Genomic DNA, 21,986 nt, shown 5'->3' on the forward strand with positions numbered 1-21,986 from the left:
GAGGTTAGATGGTTTTTGGGTTTTGGTTTTCGGGGACTTTTTTAAGTATTTAAATTTTCTTTGGCACTTCTAACCAATGTTTTCCCTATTAGGAAGTATGCTGTAAGGGCCCAGGATGTAGCCCACCAGTAAAGCACTTACCTAGCATTGATGAGGCCCAATTGATGAGAGTGGTGTCCTCTAGGGGAATCTGGGCTTTTTAACTAACATCCCAGATGATTCTTGTCACCAGGCATACTATAAGATATTTTAACAAAATACTGTGAATATATTTTACTACTTTATACAGCGAAGAAAACTGAGTATGAAGGAAATTACTAATTGGCCTAAGATCGCAAAGCCAGGAATCAAAGTTCCAAGCCAAGTGACCTAGTTCCAGATAGTCTGTATTGACAATTTTTCTTTGTTTGGGGGACAAACTCTCACTATGCAGCTTAAGCTTGCCTCAAACTCGGAATTCTTCATCCTCAACTCGCCCAGTACTAAGATTACAAGCATGTATTACCAGACTTAGCTTGCCTGGTTTATTTTTATTTTTATTTGTTATTTTTAGTGTGGAAGTCAGGGGACAACATCCAGGAACTGGGTCTCTCCTCCCTCTCTGGGATCCAGTTATCAAGCAAGGATTGAAGTCAAGTAATCAGGTTTGTGGATTGCTTGGCCAGGCCCACAATTTTAAAATTCCATGATCGTGGGTAAAACCAAGGTGCTAGAAGTCAAAAGCCACACTCCCAGCTCCCCCCCAAGAATTTCTCTTTTTTTTTAATTATGATTCTGGGGATTTGATGTAGGACTTGGACATGCCATATGTATTTTGTGTACCCAAACCCTAGACATTCTTAGCGCTCTGGGATGAGGCCAAGAATGGGCATTTCTAACACATTTCCAGGTGATGCTGATGACCAGGAATCACAATTTGATTCATTGAACTGTGCTGCCTTATCCTTACGGTCAGTGTCAAGGGGGTGAATTAGCTCTGATCTGTGAGGCAGGAACTAGCAAGTCCACAAAACAAACTTCAGGGAAATATAGATTTAAAACTCCAGTCCTCCCAACAACTTGCTGTTACTGACCCCATGTTCAACTGCCAGCCCTCCTCTAAGGGGAGGAGACCAGGTAAAAAAGGAAACCAGTTTTATTCAGAGACTGACATCCTGAGGAGATGAGGCCTATTGCACTTGGCATTCACCTCTGCCCTTTGCGACCTTTCTGCGTCTACTTGGGGCCTATTTCATCAGAGTCCCATCTCAGAAAACTTGGGAACACAAAGTTTGTGTGTGTGTATGCGTCTATCTGTTTGTCTGTCTGTCTATGTGTGTGTCTATGTCTGTGTATGTGCTTGTCTGTGTGTATGGCTGTATGTGTCTGTGTCTGTTTGTCTGTGTGTCTATGTATGTTTGTGTCTGTGTCTGTCTGTCTGTATTTATCTGTGTGTCTGTATGTCGGGGGGGCGAGGTGCAGAGGACAAAGGTAGATGCCAAGTGCTCACCAATTCAGCTGGTCTGGCTGGCCCACAAACCCCAGGGATCCTCCTTTCTCTGCCTCCCCAGTGCTGGGATTACAGGTATGTGCCACCAACCCCATCTTTTTACATGGGTGCTGGGAACCACAACCTCATATTTGTGCAGTAAGCACTCTACCTACCGAGCTATCTCTCCAGCCCAAATGAGCAGCTTTTACAGGAAAGGAAAAATGGGAGGCGGCTGGGACAAACCTCCTAGAACAAGTAACAAATTTACTACTTTTCTACAAGTTAAACATCATAGCAACTTACATGTTTTGTGTTATCTGATGCCTGGAACCAAAGAACATGGAATGGCTGTACACATTCTATTGTTTTATGAAGGTCAAGGTTCTGTAAAACTAAACTGAGATTACTTAACAGTTATCATCTTACTCAAGTAAATAAAATTTTTCCTGAGAATTTAGAAAACCCAGGAAAGGGAGAGGAAGGAGAAGTAACTTGGCCAAGAGAAACTCTCAGGGGCAGCCAGTGCTACATTGTTTTCAAAGTCTCAGACATAGTTCTCTGAGCCTCTGCAACCAAATCGCAACCAAATCGCCATAGGAAAGCAGTAGATCCTGTAACAGAGATGTGAGAGTCAGCTCAGGCCTGGCAGCTCCGACAAGCTAGTCTATCGCATCTATACCCAAAAGCCAAATAGCCAAATAAAGAGGCAAAAGAATACCAACAAGCGAAAAGGGAGATTGGCTGTAATGTGACTGCATTGAGAAGAACAACAAAGAGGTACAGTGAGCCCCTGGGGGTCCAACATTAGGGTCCTGACATGAGGCTTAGGCTTAAATAGAGGGCAACGGGTATGCACAAATCAGTAATCACGGTTAGGCGAAGTCTTGCCCGTGGGCATTGTCTGGGCTCCAGTCTCTCCTGAAAGGTGGTGTGGTAAGTTGGCAGGGTTATGTGAAGTCTTTTTGCTAGACAAGTTCTCCTCCACTTGGCTCCAGGAACCCAGCCTTTGCTTTCACCAGACTGAGACTCCTGGAAAGTTTCTCATTTCTTGGGTTCCCTTGTATCAATAGTTCAAGAGCTAAAGGGAGGGGTACAAGTATCTCTTTTGATGTCTTCATTCCTGCCAGGACAGCTACAAGCCCACCTTCCAGGATGTTGTGAAGAGTCAGGCAGATCTGAAGCAAGTACTGGGTAGTTCTCCAAATAGCTGTGCTGGTCAAGACAGCAAATCACAGCCAGGGCATTTCCTCATTCTTTCACGCCGTGTGGTTCTGGCTCTCAGGTTCCTTGACTCGGAACTCACCCCAGTCTTGGCTTGACTTAAAAAAAATTAAAATGCAGAAACAATGGTTAATAAAACCTCAAACTACTTTCATTTTTCTTCTACCTAGCATACCAGGAAAGAACCAAACCTGCACTACAGCAAAGGCTGGAAGTCTGAGGAGCTGGCTATAGGCAAGGGATGGGGGTGTCCAGAAGTACATGGGGCTAGATGCCTGTACTATCAGAACTTTAAGATCAAGAGTTTAAGGTCACCCTTGGCTACCTAGTGAGTTTGAGGAGAGCTTGAGGAGAACGAGGCCCTGTCTGAAAGAACAGAAGGGGAATAAGAGGAAGGAGATGAGAAGGGTAAAAGGAGAAAAAAAAAAAGAAGGGGGGAGAAGAGGAGGGGAGAAAAGGAAGCCCATTTGAGAAAGACAGCCTAGTGGCCCACATGCCACCTGTCCCTTACTGGCTTTCCCTAGAAAAAACACCTAGTCATGCTGCTGTCCCGATCTTGCCTGGATTTGTTCCACTTTTAATTGCCACAGGCAGGGAAGGCTTGAAAAGCTGTGCTAATGGAGAGAGACGCTTGACAGGCCTTCAGAGAGCCTGAGATCTGGATCCAGAGACCAGTGAAGACCTACGGCTTGGGAGCAGAGGACGTAAGATCAGTTGGTAGAGTGCTCGCCTAGCAGGCGTGGAGCCCAAGTTTCATCCTTAGTACCACACAGACCACGTGTAATGGTGCATGCCTGTAATCCCAGCACTGGGCGGGTGGAGATGGGAGGATGGGTAAAGTCACCCTTGTCTAGTACACAGGGGGTGTGAGGCCGGCCCTGGTACTAGACCTTGTCTCTGAAGATAACAGTGGGGTACAGAGAGATGGCTCTGTGGGCAAAGGGCTTTCTGCCATTTCTGATCACCTATACTTTTTCCTTATCAATTGTAACCCTGTCAAATGGCTTCAGAAACCACACTGGCATCTCATTAGGTTCTCTAGAAACACTTTGAGGATAATAGTCTCCAAATGGTATATACACAGCTATTATAAAGGCCACGCCATCTTTGAGAAGTTCCTGCCCATGCTCTCCCAACTATCTTTTTGTTTGTTTCTTTGTTTTTTCACAAGCACTGTCTTCCTCAGAATCCTCCGGTTTAAAACCTACATTAAAGCCAGTAAAGTGGATCAGCAAGTAACAGCTCAGAAGCCTGAAGATCTGAGTCTGAAACCAGAAACCCACACAGTGGAGGGAGCTCAGGAAGACCCCTGAATATTGGTGTCTACTGACCACCACCTTCCCACACCTCACACACACTAATGACAAATACAAAATATTTTAAAATTACATTTTAAAACCTTGGGTGGCTGGGAACATGGCTCAGCCATAGGCAGCTCTTTTCTGCTCTTCCAGAAATCCCAAGTTCAATTCCAAACACACATATCAGGCCGCTCACGGCCAATAGTAATTCCAAATCTAGGGAATCTGACGCACTCCTCTGGTCTCCACGGGCTCCTTCCTGCACGCTCTCGACATCCACACTCGTTTACTGCGTGTGCTTAGACAGGATGCGTACAGAGGGCAGAGGGCAGCTGGCCGGAGTTGGCTCTCTCTCCCCATCATGTGAGGCCCAGGGATGACACGCGCCTTTACCGCATGAGTCATTTCTGTGGCCATCATCAATCTGTAGTTAGCACACAAAGGTCTGTATTTCACTGTGGGATGGACATACCATAATACTTTGTTCTTATTCACTTCTCTCCTGCCCTCCACGCTTCTTCACCCTAAAAACTCAGATTTAATGGGGCATCCTACATGGTATATGGCAACTTTCTTTCCAACTGATAATCAGAGTAGCACATGTAAATGCTTCTAAGGACCAAGTGGATAAAATAAACTAAAATCCTAACGCTTACCTCTTACATTACAATCACTAACTCTTGCCCTAAGTGTTTCAAATGCGCCATGTCATCAAATACGTACGGCAACTTTGGTAGAATGATTGGCTTCCTCTTCTATAAGAAGGGAATAGTAACACCTCTGATCTTTAGTATTATTGTGAGGATTAAATTAGCTAATACATGTAAAATACAACATTTGCTAGGCCTAGTGGTTCATGCCCTAATTCTAGCACTTGGAAGGCTGAAGCAGGAGGATTGTTGCAAGCTGGAGGACAGCCTGAGCTACATGTTGAGTACCAGGCCAGACAAGGATATATAGAAATACCTGTCTTAAAACAAAACAACAGGGAATAGTGACACACATCTTTAATCCCAACACTCAGGAGGCTCAGAAGCTCATGGGCAGGCTCATGATGCCCAAAGGGCAAACCATTTGCTCAAAAGCATAAGTTTGAGCTCTAATAATTCACATACAGATAGACAGGGCAACATTCCAGTGCTGAGATGGGAAGCAGACACAGGAGAATGCCCAGAAGCTCAAAGGCCAGCCTGGCCTACACAGTGGCCAAGGAAAGACCCTGTCTCAAACAAAATGAAAGGCAAGGACTTACTTATATTTGATTGTCATCACACACACACAAGCTCATGATAAAAAAAAAAATGAAATAAATTTTAAAAATAAAAGTTGAGATCATCCTCAGTTGCATTGTGAATTTGAGGCCAACCTGGATTACATATTGAGAACCTGTCTCCAATTAAAAATTTTTAAATGGGGCTGGAGAAATGTCTTAGCAGTTAGAAGCACTTCCTGCTCTTTCAGAGGACCAGAGTTCAGTTCCAGCACCAACATCAAATAGTTCACAAGTGCCTATAGCTCTGTCCCCAAGGGATTCAATGCTTTCTTCCAACCTCCTCGGACACCTGAGTGCATGTGGCAATGCTAACACACAGATACATGCACACATACACACACACACACACACACACGCGCATATATATGTATATACATATATGGAAAACAAATCTTTAAAAATTAAATAGAATCCTGGCAGTCGTGGGACACGCCTTTAATCACAGCACTCAGGAGGCAGAAGCAGGTAGATCTCTGAGTTCAAGGCTAGCCTGGTCTACAGAGTGAGTGCCAGGACAACGAGGGCTACAGAGAAAGCCTGTCTCAAAAACTAAAAAAGAAAAAGAAAATGTTGGAAACTAATTCAAGGCATTGTGCTTTATAGAAGAACTAGTAGGGCTGGAGAGACGGCTCAGAGGTTAAGAACACTCACTGTTCTTCCAAAGGTTCTGAGTTCAATTCCCTCCCAGCAACCACATGGCAGCTCATCTCCATCTATAGTAAGATCTGGTGTGCAGGCAGAATGTTGTATAAATAATAAATAAATCTTTAAAAAAAAAAGAACTAGTAAACCAACAATATTCATCCAGACAATGGAAGACAAATAAGCAAAGAGAAAGAACAGATTGTGAGAGCACAAATTGTGATTGTGTGAAAGATGATAGGTAAATAGGTACATAATACATACGTACGTACATACATGAAAGATGGGTAGGTGGTTCATAAATTATAAATAGATAGGTAGGTTGGTAGATAGATAGATAGATAGATAGATAGATAGATAGATAGATAGATAGATAGAAAGATAGAAAGACAGGTATGCGTCCTGATTTCTGGCATGCAGTTCCTAAAAGTCCTCAAACACTCCCAGGTGAGAACTGTCTTTTTGTGTGTTGAATGACTGATGGCTGGATTCGCCTAGATAGCTCGGGGATGGGGCTGTCACTGGGAAAAACAAACCAAGGTTAGAAGATTGGGGCTTTCAGCCCCAGCCCCCAGCCTCTGAGAAGTGTTATCTGACCAACAAAGGCCAATGATAAAATCAGTCTTGCCTGTGTAATCACCTTTATCTTTCCTTTAACATTGTTTTTCTTCACTATTATTATGTACATATGTATACATATGTTGTGTGTGTGTGTGTGTGTGAAAGAGAGAGAGAATGACGTGTGAGGACGATATATGTGTAACCATAACGTGTAAAGAAGTCAGAGGGCAGCACCCAGGGGTCCGTTCTCCCCTTCTATGCTGCGGTGGCAGGGTCCCTCTTTTTGTTTCTCAGATGCTGCAAACCCCCAGCTAGCCGGCCCAAGAGGTTCCGGGGATTCTCCTCCTGTCCCCGCCTTCTGTCTCACCATAGGAGGGCTGGATTACAGATGTGCACCATCACCATCCAACCTTTTACTCCGGTTTCCAGGGTCAAACTCAGGTCACCAGGCTTGCCCAGCAGGTGCTCTTACCTGCTAGCCATGTCACTGGCAGCTAGATAAAGTAGAAACAGAACGAACAGACGGCAGGCTGGTCACGTCAAGCTTACTTTCCTTGTAAACATTAAGACAGAGACTGGAAATTTAGGAAGAGTCCGTATGTTTGGGTTTGTCCCGTTAGACCTAGTAAAGTCTAAAGTAATGGCTGCCTATGTGTTTTCTTTCACATAAGCAAAGCCAAATGCTAAATGCTTGTTAATGATGGTCATACTAATGTACTTAGAGGTAGTGTGAACTCTGAAATTGTAAAAAAAAATAAAAAAAATTGGGATGAACGAGTAGAGATAAGGAGAGGTCAATAAAGTAATGTGTGACAGAGCAAACAGCAATCGTTAATAATTACAGCCTCTAAGAGGCAAGTCAGTAGGCATTTACCGTTCAGTTCTTCCACTATATACAGTGGGTTTAAATGTTTTCATAATGAAATGGAGGTGGGAATCCTGGCATTCAGCCCCTCTTCTCTTGCTTTCAGATCTAACGTTGTCCTCAGCCCATGAACCCTCCAGGGGCTCATCTCTGTAAATTGCAGACCAGAATATTTTCTTTTCCTAGAGTGCTCCCTGGAGACGTCAGTCCTAAACCAGAATCTGCATTTCAAAGGAAAAGAGGAGGAGGAGGAAGAAGAGGCAACTGTATCAACAACGAAGAGCACAGTAAAGTCACACCTAAAAATTCTTCAGGCAAAGATAGGATCAAGCAACAAGTATCCAGGTCACTCTGTATAAACCAAGAAGGCGTCAGATAGAAACACTCCCTGGAATCTTAGCACTCATACTGATTCACACAGGCTTCTCCTTGGGTGGCACAGCCTGCAATGAGAAACATGCAAACAACGAGACCTTCTGCTCAGTCCTAGAGGACTGTCTAGGCTTGGATGGAGAAGAGACAGGTCCCACAGGGTCAACTGGTCCAGTCAGCTGCATTCAGGCTGTGTGTTCTTCTGTGAAGCGGGGTTAGTGGTAGTGTCTTACTACCTCTTAGGCCCATGGAAAAGATGAAACCAGAAGGCACTGAACAGGGCAGGGTCAGGGGTACAGCAGCTGTGTCCCAGAGAGGTCACATGGCTGAGATGATCAGCTGCTGACAGTCATAGCAGGGCTGGAATCCAGCAGCCTGAGTCCAAGGTCCTTTCACTCTGCCCAGATAAGCCATTAGTTATTTCCCCCACTTCGAGACAGGGTTTCCCTGTGTAGCCCTGGCTGTCCTGGAACTCGCTCTGTAGACCAGGCTGGTCTTGAACTCACAGAGCTTCACCTGCCTCTGCCTGCTGGGTGCTGGAATTAAAGGCGTGCACCACCACGGCCTGGCTTAAGTATCTTTGAAGGAGTTGTACAATAATGGGTATGGCCAAGATGATTTTACATCATACCATAAATGATCACATAAAATCTTTACTGCCGGAGATGTAGCTCACTGGCAGAGCATATACTTAATATGTATGAGATCCTGAAGCTAATCAGCATGCAAAAAAAAAATTTTTTATCACTTTCTATGTTAACATTTTCTTTATTTAAAAAAATACAAACCTTTCTACAAGAACATTTTCTTTATTTTCTTTCTTTGTTTTTGTATTTGTTTTTCTGAGACAGGGTTTCTCTGTGTAGCCCTGGCTGTCCTGGATCTCCCTTCATAGACCAGCCTGGCCTCAGACTCACAGAGATGGGCTGCCTCTATGGTTTGAGTTGGAGCACTGGTCTAGGACAGACAAAGCCCTGGGTTCAATCGGACCCAGCAGCACAATGAATAAGTAAATAAGGCTGGAGAGGTAGCTCTGCTGGTTAAGTGCTTGCCCCGAGTTCGTAGCCCAGCACCACATAAAAGCCAGACTTAGAGGGCTGCAGTGATGGCTCAGAGATTAAGAGGACCCTGCTTCAATTCCCAGTACCCACATGGCAGCTCACAACTGTCTCTACTCCAGTTCCACGGAGTCTGACACCTTCACACAGACATACATGCAAGAAAAACACTAATGCACATGAAAAATGAAAAGCAATCATCATCAAAAAAAAGGTCAGACTTGACCCTCTGCGGCCCCAGTGCTGTGAGGGATGGAGACAGGAGGGTTGCTGGGGCTTGCAGGCCAGCAGCCTATCCCTGGGTCGGGGGTGAGGGGCAACCCTGTCTTAAAGGAATAAAGCAGAGACCTAGCAGAACAAGCACTGCCCTCTGCAAGTACGCACACAGACATACACACCTGCACACACATACACACACACCATCCTCCTCCACACACAGGGTTGGATAACATCCCTGAGACTGACTTATTACCTCCACATTCACACATATGTGCACACCCACAGGCATCAGCCATGCACACACACACGCACACACACACACACATCTGTCACCAATAAGAAAATGACAGGTGGGGCTGGAAATATGACTCATCAGTTAATAGCAATATCTGTTCTTCCTGTCTGCTGGGATTCAACTCCCAGTTCCCACAGGATGGCTCACATCTGTCTGTAACTTTAGTCTCAGGGACTCCGAAGTTCTCTTATGGCCTCTGTGTGTACTATGTGTGCACAAGGTACATAGACATACATGCTAGCAAAACACACATACACTGAAAATTAAAAGAAAATGACAGGCTTCAGTTTTTACAAATAACAAGTATGATGAAGAACTATACACGGAACACATTCTAGCTCGTGACAACATGACAGGCAACCCAATTAAAAAACATACAAAGGGTTCTAAAAGACAATTCACCAAAAGAGATGTAAGGCTGGCCAGTAAGTACATGAAGAGGAGCCAACATTCTTAGTCATAAATAAAACACACACACAAAAAATCACTTATGGGGATGCCATTTTACACCCATCAAAATGGTTATCACAAAAAAACCGAACAAGCAAAACCCAGACCAGACAATAACAAGAACTCGGGAAGAGTCTCACACGCTGCAGACAGGAATGTGGCATGGCGCAAAGTGAGGGGCTGACTCAGAGGGCTCGCAGGGAGCAGCATCGGGGGTGGGAGTGCTGTTGTCCTGACCACACAAAACCCATGTGCAGAAAACGTTTGAATTGTATGCTTACTGTTTGTTTAGCAACCCGTGTATGTTGTGAACTGACAGAACGTTCATAATGACAAAGGCGTGAAGAAGGAGGCACGTGGTTACTTGACGGGCTTTGTAAATATTTTGAATTTATTTTAGAGAAGGGTTTTACGAGCTGCATATCAAACTATCAAACACCAAATAGAACCCGGTGTGGTGGTGGTACGTGCCTTTAATCCCAGCACTCAGGGAGGCAGAGGTAGGTGGATCGAGGTGAGTTCAAGGCTAGCCTGGTCTACTGAGTCCAGGACAGCTAAGGCTACACAGAAAAACCCTGTCTGAAAACAAACAAATATCACTAACTACAGTAAAATGGCACTGGCCACACCTTGGACACAGGCTGGAAGACTGCCAGAAGTTTGAAGCCAGCCAAATGAGACCCTGCCTCAAAACACCAAAACCCAAACGGATGACAAAATGCCCTGATTGTATAGCTCAAAATCAAACAAATGGGATGATGCCCAATAGAGGTGTTATGTGGGTAAAACATTCACATGAATAAAACAAAAACAAAATTGTCAAACCTGTTAAACTTTAGCTGGAATTCTGATGGGGACATTCAAACTGTATGGACTGTCTAGTGCCTGCCTCTTTGGGAGCTCAGCAGCTATTAGTGCAGCTGTGAACTCTCCAGGGGCATGATGATTTATATTGATTTTCAGGTGGACAGGATTGAGGATCATTGAGAAGACCAACCAATGAGTTGGTCTGTAAAAGAATTTCCAGAATGAGTCGATTGAGGTGACACACTCTAAATGTGGGCATAACCTTTCATGATTTTATCTTGAAAGTTTATTTTTATCTTATGTGTATGAGTGCATGTTTGAATGTACATGTGAGAGCCATACACATGCCTGGGGCCCACAGAGGCTGTTATACAACATTGGATCCTTTGGGACTACAGTTATAGAAGTTATGACACCTCGTGGTTGCTGGGAATTGAACCCAAGTCCTCTTCAAGAGGACCAGTGTCTTAACCTCCAAGTCATCCCTCCAGTCTCCAGTATATTTTTAATTTCACATAGCTTTAGAAGTTTGGCATCTTTTATATCTTCCAGGTGTTTGCTTAATTTTTGGTCATATATAATGTAGTTGCAATCATTGTTTTAATGTCCTTGTCTGCAGATCCTAACTTATAGCACTGGGTTGGTTTCAATTAATTTTCAACATTATTTCCTGCTACATATTATTATAGAAATGCACCTAGGTATAAAAACCCAGTGTACCGTAAAAGAAATTAAAAAGCAAACTCTTAAAGAGAAGTTGACTTATTTGTAATTCAACCAAAACGGAGAGTGATCCCTAGTTTTGCTCCATCGTGTAGCCCTAGCACAGGGTCACAGGAAAGACGATAGAGTGTAAGTTTGTAGGAAAGGTGAGGCGGAAGCCAGGAAATGTGCATATGGTGATTTGTTAGGCTGGTTAAGATCTGAGGTGAGAGAGACACAGGTGAGTGGTAGAGCATGGGCCAAGCATGTACACAGTCCGGGGCTCGATTCCCACGTTACAGAAACAGCCAAAATTATATGTTACAGAGTGAGTTCTGGGCCGGCCAGGGCTACATAGTGAAACTCTCTCTCAGAAAAGTATCCATTTTATTTACTCTGTGTACATTTTATTTACTCTGACTCTGTTCTCCCTGTTTCCTACCTTAACCTTCTCCTCCAGCATACCTAGGAACAGTCGTGTCCTCTTTTTATTTTTTTATTCATCTATGATCAAACTCATAAAATGACTCTAACAAGTAATAGTTTTTCAGTCTAGCGTTTCTGTTGTTTTGATTTGAGGCATTTCTTGCTATGTAACCCTGACTGGCCTGGGATTTGCTGTGTAATTCATGCTGGCCTCAGACTCCTGATAGCTCTGCCCAAGCCTCCCGATTATTGGAGTTACAGGAGTGTGCTGCTATGCCTGGTACAAAGCTGCATTCTTAAAAAAAACATTAGGGCTGGTGAGATGGCTCAGTGGGTAAAGATGCTCCCAAATCTGAAACTCTGGGTCCCCAATCCCACATGGTAGAAGAAGAGAACTCTTGAAAGTTGTCCTCTGACCTCTACACATTCACCATAGTACACAAGCGCACACACGCACACACACACCTAAATAAATAAGTTACAATGGGATCAAATCATCTATAGTTGGCAAGACTCAGAATAGCCATTTTGGAATTTTGCAGAAAGCTTGGCAATTGACCAAACTGTGCATTTACTTTCATTGTGTAATTATTTTAGGAAAATAATTATGATTGACAGCATTATATTAGGACCATCATAACGTGGGATTTACCTGGCACCTGGGAAGCTCTGGGTTCAATCGCCAGCAGTGCAAATGAACTTTTCCATCACGAGGAAGGGGTAGGATTTACCTGGCACCTGGGAAGCTCTGGGTTCAATCACCAGCAGTGCAAATGAACTTTTCCATCACGAGGAGGGGGTGGGATTTACCTGGCAGCTGGGAAGCTCTGGGTTCAATCGCCAGCAGTGCAAATGAACCAAGAAGCAAGAAAACAAAACGTCATTAGGGACACAGTGTCAGGACCCGTCTAGTTATCTTTGCTTGAGGAGCACAGTCATGCTGAGGGTGACAGCTGAAGCCTGGAATCCCAGCTGATGTGGGAGGAAGCTTTCCATTAAGTCTGAAGTCAGCAAAGGCAACACTTGGAGTTCCAGCCCAGCCCAAAATGGCTGAAGGAGATAATCATTGTCTCAAGATAATAAAAACAAATAAATAAACAAATAAATAGTATAGCCTTAATTAGTTAGAGGCACAAACACAAGGCTAGTGTGCTGGGTAGTTTGATGTCAATTTGACAGGAGCTGGAGTCATCTGAGAGAAGGGGACCTCAATCAAGGAAATACCTCCATAAGATCGGGCTGTAGGCAAGCCTGTGGCACATTGTCTTCATTACTGATTGATGTGGAAGGGCCCAGTCCATTGTGGGTGGTGCTACTCCTGGCCTGGCAGTTCTGGGTTCTATAATAAAGCAGGCTGAGCAAGCCACCAAGAGCAAGCCCGTAAGCAGCACTCCTCCACAGCCTCCGTGTCAGCTCCTGCCTCCTGGTTCCATCCCTTCTTAAACTCCTGTCCTGACCTCCTCCAGTGATGAACAGACAGCTGGAAGTGTAAGCCAAATAAACCCTTTCCTCCCCAGTTTGCTTTTGGCCATGGTATTTTCGTCATAGCAACAGTAACCTTAACTAAGACATCTAGGAACGTTATTACCCTTAAAAATTCTAGTTTAGAGGATATCAGCTTGGTAAAAGGTTCTTTGAAGCTTTACATGTTAGAAGGCTTCTATAATACAAGAGGAACATAAAGGCGTTTTTCCATATAAAGAAGCCAGCCATAGGCAGGCATGGTGGCACACGCCTGTAATCCCATCACTCCAGGAGGCAGAAGCAGGTGGATCTCTGTGAGTTCGAGGCCAGCCTGGCCTACAAAGTCCAGGAAAGCCAAGGCTACACAGAGAAACTCTGTCTCAAAGAATAAGAAGAGGAGGAAGAGGAGGAAGCAGCAGCCAGCCCCAAGTAGCACCATGAGTTCTTCATATATTAACTCAGCTTCTACTTCAGAAGCAAAACTTGGAATCTTTGGCTCAGTAGGACAATAGGCCTCTAACATGTTATTGATGGAAATAAGGACTTTAAACCATTTACAAATTTAGGAAGCAATACCTGTGATGTCAGATTTGTTCTCTAACATGTAACAAACACAAAAACACATTGCGTGTGTTCAAAAACAACACACCAAGCCAAAGAAAGGTTAGGCCAGGCTTTGGAGAGGAGGACTGCCTGGAAGTAAGTTGTTTTGTTTTCGGAACCCAGCTGGCCTCAGACTCTCAAAGGAGCCAAGGGTGACCTTGAACTCATCGCTTCCCTGCCTCTATCCCAAGTGCTGGGAATTCAGGCCTGTGCCGCCACTCCAAGCACAAAAAGCCAGTTTTTATCTGAATGGTCCTGATTGACAGTAGTGGAAGTGTTTTTACACACTCCAGTGGCCACTTCCTGTGTTGGGAAGCCCAGACAGAGTGCACACTCGCTGAAGAGCAGTGAGCACCGACCTGTGCCCTTAACTCCTGAAAGCTTTGCATAATATTTAGGTCAGTTTTAGACATGCTGCTTGACACATTGCAGATAGACAGGGCTTAAAAGGTACTAAAATCACCCAAGGGGCCAACAAAATGGCTCAGTGGATTAACGCCATTACCTAACAAACTGACTTTGCTCCCTGGGACCCATATGGTGCAAGGAGAAGCCCAACATCCACAAGTTGTCTTCTGACCCTAGTTCAATTATGCTGTGTGTGTGTGCTTGCATATGTGCTATGTGTACACACTACAGACACACACACTAAATGTAATAAAGAACAAATCAAAGGCTGGAGGCATGGCTCAGTAGTTAAAGAGTATTGACTGCTCTCCCGGAAGACCCAGGTTTGATTCCCAGCACCCACATGGCCCTCTTCTGGTCTCCTCAGCCACAAGGCACACAGGTGATACACAGACTTACATCAGACAAAACACCCATTCACATAAAAGAAATACAACTGCTTAAATTCAGTTGTTAAAATGATTGTTGAAAAGACCTTAACCACAAGGAGAGCAACAGAAAAAAAATCTGGGCCCAAGGGTCTTTTCTGAGACTAATACTCCAACCAAGGACCATTCATGGAGATAACCTAGATAATCTAGAACCCTACTCAGATATAACCCATGGCAGCTCAGCCTCCAAGTGAGTTCCCTAGTAAGGGAACAGGGACTGTCTCTGAGCGGCTGGCTCATTGTTTACCAACCCCGGAGGTGGGAACAGCCTTGCCAGGCCGCAGAGGAGGATAATGCAGCCAGTCCTGATGAGACCTAATAAGCTAGGGTCAGATGGAAGGGGAGGAGGCCCTCCCCTATCAGTGGATTTGGAGAGGGGAATAGGAGGAGATGAGGGAGGGAAGGTGGGATTGAGAGGGAATGAGAGAGGAGCTACACCTGGGATACAAAATGAATAAACCGTAATTAATATTAAAAATTAAAGTTTAATTTAAAAAAAGACCTTAACATAAACAGATACTTGAATGAACATTGGTTTTGTTAAGACTCAGTTTCCTAGGTAGTCAAAATCTGATAAAATCAGCAGACAACATAAGCAACTAACTTAATAAAATATAAAATCTCGTCCCCTAAGTTAATATCTCTTTGTAAATATCACTAAAACAAGGACAATACTTTTGAGAAAGCCCTGTTTCTTTAGACACAAAGAATTTGTTCAAGTTTTACATTGTTGCACTAAATTTTGACCTTAGGAAACTTTAGATAAAGTTACATTGGAAGGACAGAGGATGCTTAGTAAATAGTGCACTAGCCTAGCATGGGCAAAAGCTTCTTTTGACTCCCCCAGCACCTCATAAATCAGCCATGGTGGCCCCTGCCTGTTATCTCAGCACTTCCTAGCTAGGGGCAGGAGATTCAAGGGAAATAGAGTGAGTTTGTGGCCAGCCTGGCTACCTAAGGCCTGGCCTCAAAACAAAACAAAACAAAACAAAACAAAACACCATTTAAGAAAAAGAATATTTTAAGCTGGTCGGTGCTGCTATATGTCTATAATCCCAGCCCTCGGGAAACAGGCGCAGGTGGATCTCTGTGAATTCGAGGCCAGCCTGGTCTGCAGAGCTCCAGGGCAGCCAAGGCTACACAGAGAAACCCTGTCTGCAGGGGGAGTGGGGGAGGAAAAAAGAAAACAACAACAACAACAACAACAACAAAACATATTTTAACAATTTAGTCATCCTGTAAATGCTAGGTGTTAGTTTGTATGTGTGCGTGCTGCTATATCATAGTACCCAGATGGAGATCAGAAGTCAACTTGCAGGGATTACTTCCCTCCCTTCAATGGATGGGTTCCAGGGATTAAACTCAGCTCACCTGGCTTGATGTGAGTCTTTACCCACTAGGCAATCCTACCTGGGCTCCTATTTTATTTTGTTTTGAATTGGATACTGGCCATGTTAGTTCCACTAGTTAAGCTCTAGAGAACTTTGCAGTCCAATGTCTTGATCTTTTGGGGTCTTGCTTTTAGTATTGTGATCAAGGCACTTTATCGTTGGGGGGTAATTTTCCTCCAGTACTAAGGTAATACCCTCCTGTGGACTCTACCAAATGCCTCGGGAATCACGAAGCTTCTCAGTCGTGCTGAGGAACAGCCTGGTTTCCTTTCCCTGCTCTGTGGCCTGGAAACTGTCTAGTAGTTTGTGAGAATCATGTCTTGTCTCACTTGTTTTCAGTCCCAGGAGTCATTGTCCTCCACTGCTTGATTCCCAATTGAATTGTTTCATTTATCCCATTTTTGTTTTCAGAAATGTAAATATGTAAGTCCCTTTAACGTTAGGGGAGCAAGGCTTTAAAATATTTTCAATGTCCAGGTCACAACATGGACAGACAATTAAATCCAGATGTTTGCAGGCGTCAACATCAACTCCTTAGGCTATTCCAACATCCAAACTAAAGAACCAAAAAAGTCAATGAGATTTTTACTATTCAGCCAGGCCGGTGCGGTGGTGCACTCCTTTAATCCCAGAGCTTGGGAGCCAGCGGCAGGCAGATCTCTATGTGTTCCAGGCCAATCTGGTCTACAAAGGAAAAAAAAATTTATTATTTTTTTCCACTTACAAATCATTTAGCTAGCTGGGGGCTGGAGTGATGCCTTAGTTGGCAGGACGCTTGCCTTACGAATGTGAGGAGCTGAACTATGACCTCTATGGTGCTGGTGGGAACTGCAGGCATAATGGCACGCTTCGTAAAACCTGCGATGGTGAGCTGCGGAACAGAGGCAGGCTGGGTCCCTGGACCCTTGCAGGCCAGCTAAACTGGCCTATGTGGTGGATTTCCATGCCAAAAAGAGACATAAAGGTGCCTGAGGATTGATACCCAAGGTGTCTGCCCTTCACACTCAGACTGTGCAATGCATGCACACACACACACACACACAAAAGGAGGAGGAGGAGGAGGAGGAGGAGTACGAGGAGGAGAATTTATTTTCACCTGTAATTTCAGTACTTCGAAGCCTGAGCCAGGAAGATCGTGGAGTTTAAGGTCTGGAGTTTAAGTTGAGCCTGGACTATTTAATGAGACAAAACCAAACCAAAACAAGACAACAACAACAAAAGCCCTCTTCTCTTCCTAATCTGGCTTAGCTGCAGAAGGAAAGTACTGAAATACGTTTGCAAGTTCTGCTGAAAGCCTGAATAAAGAAATTGACTGTCCCCCTGGTCTAAAAGTCAAAGCTGATATCAACCTCAGAGCAGACAGGAGCCCGAGGGGGACTGAGAAGTTCCTGGGGCGGGCTGACACTTGGAAGGGGACTTCCGGTGTCCACTACTTTGGCTCTTTTCTTTCCCCAGCAGCCCGGAGGCAGAATTCACTCTGCATTTGGCAGATGAAGAAACGGGGTTCAAGAGGTTGAGAAACTTTTCAAAGGTCAAGTCTGCAGCGCAGTTAAAATTTAAACCTGGTTCCCAGAGACGTGAAGAACAAAACAATCCTGTGTGCAGCAGCTTGCAGGGTCAGGGAACATCCCAGGGAAGTGCTGAGATGGCGCAAAAAAATTTAACATAGGCCTAGGAGCAGATGAGCCAAGAATTACCTGATGAATTTCAGTGTGTGGCAGAGTAGGAGAAACCAGAACCTTCAGGGGAGGGAGTGGCAGGACTCTCCTCCTCGCCTTAGGGAGACCGAGGTTCCCTGCAGGATAGGGTATCTCAGACCTGCCCAGGTGCTGCGGCTCTTTTGGCCGTTCTGCAAGCTCTAGCCCTCAATAAAGCCCGCACAGGTCTGGTGAGCTAGCTGATTGGGTGAAAGCGGTTGCCCTGCAAGTTTGACAACATAAATTCAATTCCTGGAACTCAAGGTGGAAGGACACAAGTGCCCCGTGACCTCCACAGGCGTGCCGCAGCATGGCGTGCCCATACTCACAAATACACACTAGTAATAATAAACAAGCAAGCTGGATACGGTGGCTCATGCCTTTAACCACAACTCTCAGGGGTGGGGGCGGGGGCACAGGCAAGTCGATCTCCGAGTTTGAGGCCAGCCTGGTCTACAGATGGAGTTTCAGGACAGCCAGGGCTACACAGAGAAACCCTGCCTGAGAAAACCAAAATATAAATAAACAAAACAAATAAATGATAAATAAATAAACAAAAGTTTAAATAATAAATACCATTTAATAACATAGCAGTAATGTCCCCATCTGTGGGGTGTTTGCTTTGAGCCAAACCCTTTCCATCCATCATTTTATCGAACTGCATTCTAACTGTATAAAGCAAAAGCTATACTCATCCTTACTTTTAAGATAAAGAAAAGGCTGGTGACATACTCAGCAGTGAAAAGCACTTGTCTATCAAACCTGCTGAACACCCAGAACCCACCTGGTGGAAGGAGCAAACTGACTCTTGAAAGTTGCCCTTTGACCTCCACATGTGCACCATGGCATGCAGGTACCCACACTCACATGCACACTTTACACATGCGTACAGTAATAAGCGAATAAAATTTAAACTAAAAAAGATAAAGAGAAGAAGGAAAAATGTCTGCATTCATTATTTCTGCAGAAGAAATCCGTCCAAGCCTTGACAGCTTAAAACAATACGCTTATCTTACCTATTTTCTATGATTCTAGAATTCTCATGAGGGTCTAGTGAAGATGTGAATGAGGGCTACAGGCACTTAAAACCTTGAGTGGGCCTGGGGGTGGGGCCGTTCTGAGGGGGCTCATGCACATGGATGGCAAGTCAGTTGGCTGTTGGAGGGCTGTCTGTGCTTGCTAATGGTCTGTATGCCCCTTCTAACACTCACATTGTGGGCAGAGCACAGGGAGTCTTATGGAAGAGTGTGGGGATAGAAGGACCCTGAGGGGACAGAAGCTTCACATGAAGACCAATAGGGCCAATAAATCTGGACCCAGAGTCCTGGGGAGACTGATGCACCAACCAAGGACCATACATGAAGAGAACCTAGGTCCCCTACTCAGATGTAGCTGATAGGCCGCTCAGTCTCCATGTGGGTGCCCTAGTAAGGGGAACAGGAGCTGTCTAGGACATGGACTCTCTGGTGAATGCTCCTTGATCACTTTCCCCAGGCAGGGCCGGCCTTGCCAAGCCACAGACAAGAGGACACAGGCAGTCCTGATGAGGCTTGATAGTCTGTGGCCAGTTGATAAGGGAGGAGGGCTCCCCCTTTCTGAGGACTAGGAGAAGGGGATAAGGAGGAAGAGGAAGGGAGGGTAGGACTGGGAGGGGATGAGGGAGAAGGTTAAGATAGGAATGTAAACGGAACAAATTAAAATAAATAATACGAATAAAACGCACATCACTGTTTACTTGCTTTTCTGAGAATGTCGGGAGGTGGGATTGTCAAGAGGTTAATTAGGTCAGGAAAGCTAACGCCAACATTGTGAGAGTGGACTGCTAACCAGAAGCCTGGATTTGTAAGACCGTCCTCCCCACCCCCACACCTGCACATTCTCTTCCTTGGTCATGTGAGTCCTCTTGCTGAGTTGTGATGCAGCAGGAAGGCCCTCAGCAGAGGGGAGCTCTCAGTCCTGGACTCCTTAACCTAGAGGACTTTGAGCTAATTAAACTCCCTTAGAAGCATTATAGCAGCAGAAACCGGACTCAGCCCCTAGGTGTGTCTGTTGGGTTGCCTGACAGTATAGTACATGGCAGCTGACCACGCTCATAGCCAGTGGTTCAAGAGAGCAGGTAGGACTTCCAGGGGTCTTTCTGATTCCTAAAGTTAGGCTCTCATTTCTGCAGTCCTTTAGTGGTTACAGAGGTCAGCTGAATTCAAGAGGAAGGAAATTGCTTACAACAGGAAGTAGACACCCTGAGGTAAGGATGATGGAGGAAACTGCCTCCATCAGGGAATAGACACCCTGAGGTCACGGCCACTGAAGGCCATCTTAGAGCCACTACTACAGCAAGCCACAAACTAGTTGATAAGGCCACACACACAGGAAGTGTTTGTTAGTCATGAGCTTTGTGTGTCTGCATATGTGTATGTGTGGCATGCAAATGAACATCCATGTGTGTCTGGGGCGGGGTGCCTACTCAAACAGGTGTATATTGAAGCCACAGGTTGACAGTGGGAATCTTCCTTAATTGCTTCTAAGCCTGATTTTTGAGGCAAGGTCTCTTGTTGAACCCGTAGCTGGATGGTTTGGGTACATTGGCCTGCTAGAAAGCTCCCGCAGCTTCCAGGATTCCCCTGTACCTACGCACTCCCAGGCTGGGATTACAAAGGCTCCCCTCCACACCTGGATTTTTCATGCATTCTGGAGATATGAACTCGGAGACTCAGGCTTGTAGAGCAAGCACTTTACCCACTGGGCCACCTCCCCAGCCTCTAGAGGCAGGCTTAGAACTCTGGCAGTTACTGAATCAGGGACTCCACAGTTCGACAGGCAAGTGCATGCAGACTGCTTCTGTCCTGAAGGGGTCCATGCTTCAGATCCTGCTTCAGATTCTGCAAGTCAAGTGACAAGACACTGTCTGATAAGTGACGGACACTCAGCAAAGACACGGAATTGAGCATGCTCATAAAAGGTTGTGCCAACGTCACTTTATGGTGTGGACTTGCTGTGTCAAAGGGAACCTGGGCTTTGGCTCCAGCTTTGTGATTGGTTTACTACGGGACCACAAACAACTTTCAGCCCCTTTAGGGAGCCTTTGTTTTCTCATCCATATGCCAGAATAGTTCAGTTCCATGGACTCTGAGGTCCCCTAGCAGGGAGACTGAGGGATATCATGTGTAGAGCTGTTCAGTGAGTGCTGAGGGATCTCCTTTCCACAGTCCCTGACTCCCTTGCCCTTGCCAAAAAACTATCCCTGATTGGTGGATGTTTAGGGTGTCCTCAAGGGAAGTAGACCCTTCAGGTATGAGGGGCACCCTTCTGAATGCCCACCAGCTCAGGCCAGGCTGTTCAGCCTGCTTCACCCGAAGCTGGCTGGCACCATTGTTTGCCCATAAAGCCGGGCGCCTTTCCAGTTGCTGATGCCCTCTGGCCAGGGGAGAGGCTCAAAGGACTTAGTTGTGTGGCTTCTCCCTCCCCTTAGGGCAGGCCTGGGTCACCCACCAGGCTGACTCAGCCCTTGCAAAGGGACAAAGGAGATAGAGATGGTTAAGGGAAAGAATTTGACATTTACTACTGCCCCAAAAGAACGTCAGAGTAATTACCAGAAGGAATATCCCCAGGCACTTACTCTGCAGCCCAGTGACATCTTACAAACACTGGGGTGTGGGTGCTTTTCCAATTTTAGTCCTGGGGACCCATATCATGATTTTAAAGATTTGTTTTGTTTTTCCAGTGTGTGTGTGTGAGTGTGTGTTGGGCATGTGGGTGCACTCACTCATGCATGTATGCGGAGGCCAGAGGTCAAAGTCCAGCGCTTTCCTCTATCATTCTCCAGTCTATTTTTTTGGGAGAAAGCTGCTCGCTGAACCCACAGTGAGACTGGCTGGCACATGAGACCAGGGGAGCCGCCCATCTCTATGCCCTTGTGCTGGGATTCTTGGTAAGCACTACTGCACTTTGCTGATGTTTGTTTTTTAATGTGAGTGCTTAGTACCCAGACTCAGGTTCTCACGCTCACAGAGCAAACACTGCCCGAGAAGCCACCTCTCCAGCCCTGATCATCCTTCACTTTCCAAAGTTCCTCCTTAGTATTAACGCCTGGAGGAATTATGAAGAGGAGGCTCCACCGGCTTCCGAGAGAGATTATTTAGGATCATGAAAAGACAGAGCAAAAAGAAATGCAATTCCAGCTCTGTCCAACAGGTTGTATCATACTGTGTATGTGTGCTAACTCATTCAGCCCTTGCAACCATTCCTCAGGTCACTTCCAGTAAATCTTCCTGTCACAGATGGGAAAAATGTCCACGAGGTGACATAATCTGTCCAAGATCACATAGGCAG

General features: G+C 45.3%; 1 protein-coding gene across 12 annotated transcripts in view; it reads right to left on the bottom strand.

The window, feature by feature from the left end:
• Itch (itchy E3 ubiquitin protein ligase) overlaps positions 1-21,986 on the bottom strand; it is a 115,985-nt gene that overhangs the window by 92,014 nt on the left and 1,985 nt on the right. For 2 of the 12 annotated variants that reach the window (XM_021640543.2, XM_060383030.1), the window contains exons 1-2: positions 1,775-5,911; positions 142-237 (exon numbers count right to left, since the gene is read on the bottom strand). The gene's annotated coding sequence lies outside the window, so the exon portion shown is untranslated. The other 10 variants (XM_060383025.1, XM_060383022.1, XM_060383029.1 and 7 more) reach the window with 10 other exon arrangements.

The sequence above is a fragment of the Meriones unguiculatus genome, chromosome 4 (assembly GCF_030254825.1).
Source record: "Meriones unguiculatus strain TT.TT164.6M chromosome 4, Bangor_MerUng_6.1, whole genome shotgun sequence".
Taxonomy (NCBI): Eukaryota; Metazoa; Chordata; class Mammalia; order Rodentia; family Muridae; genus Meriones; species Meriones unguiculatus.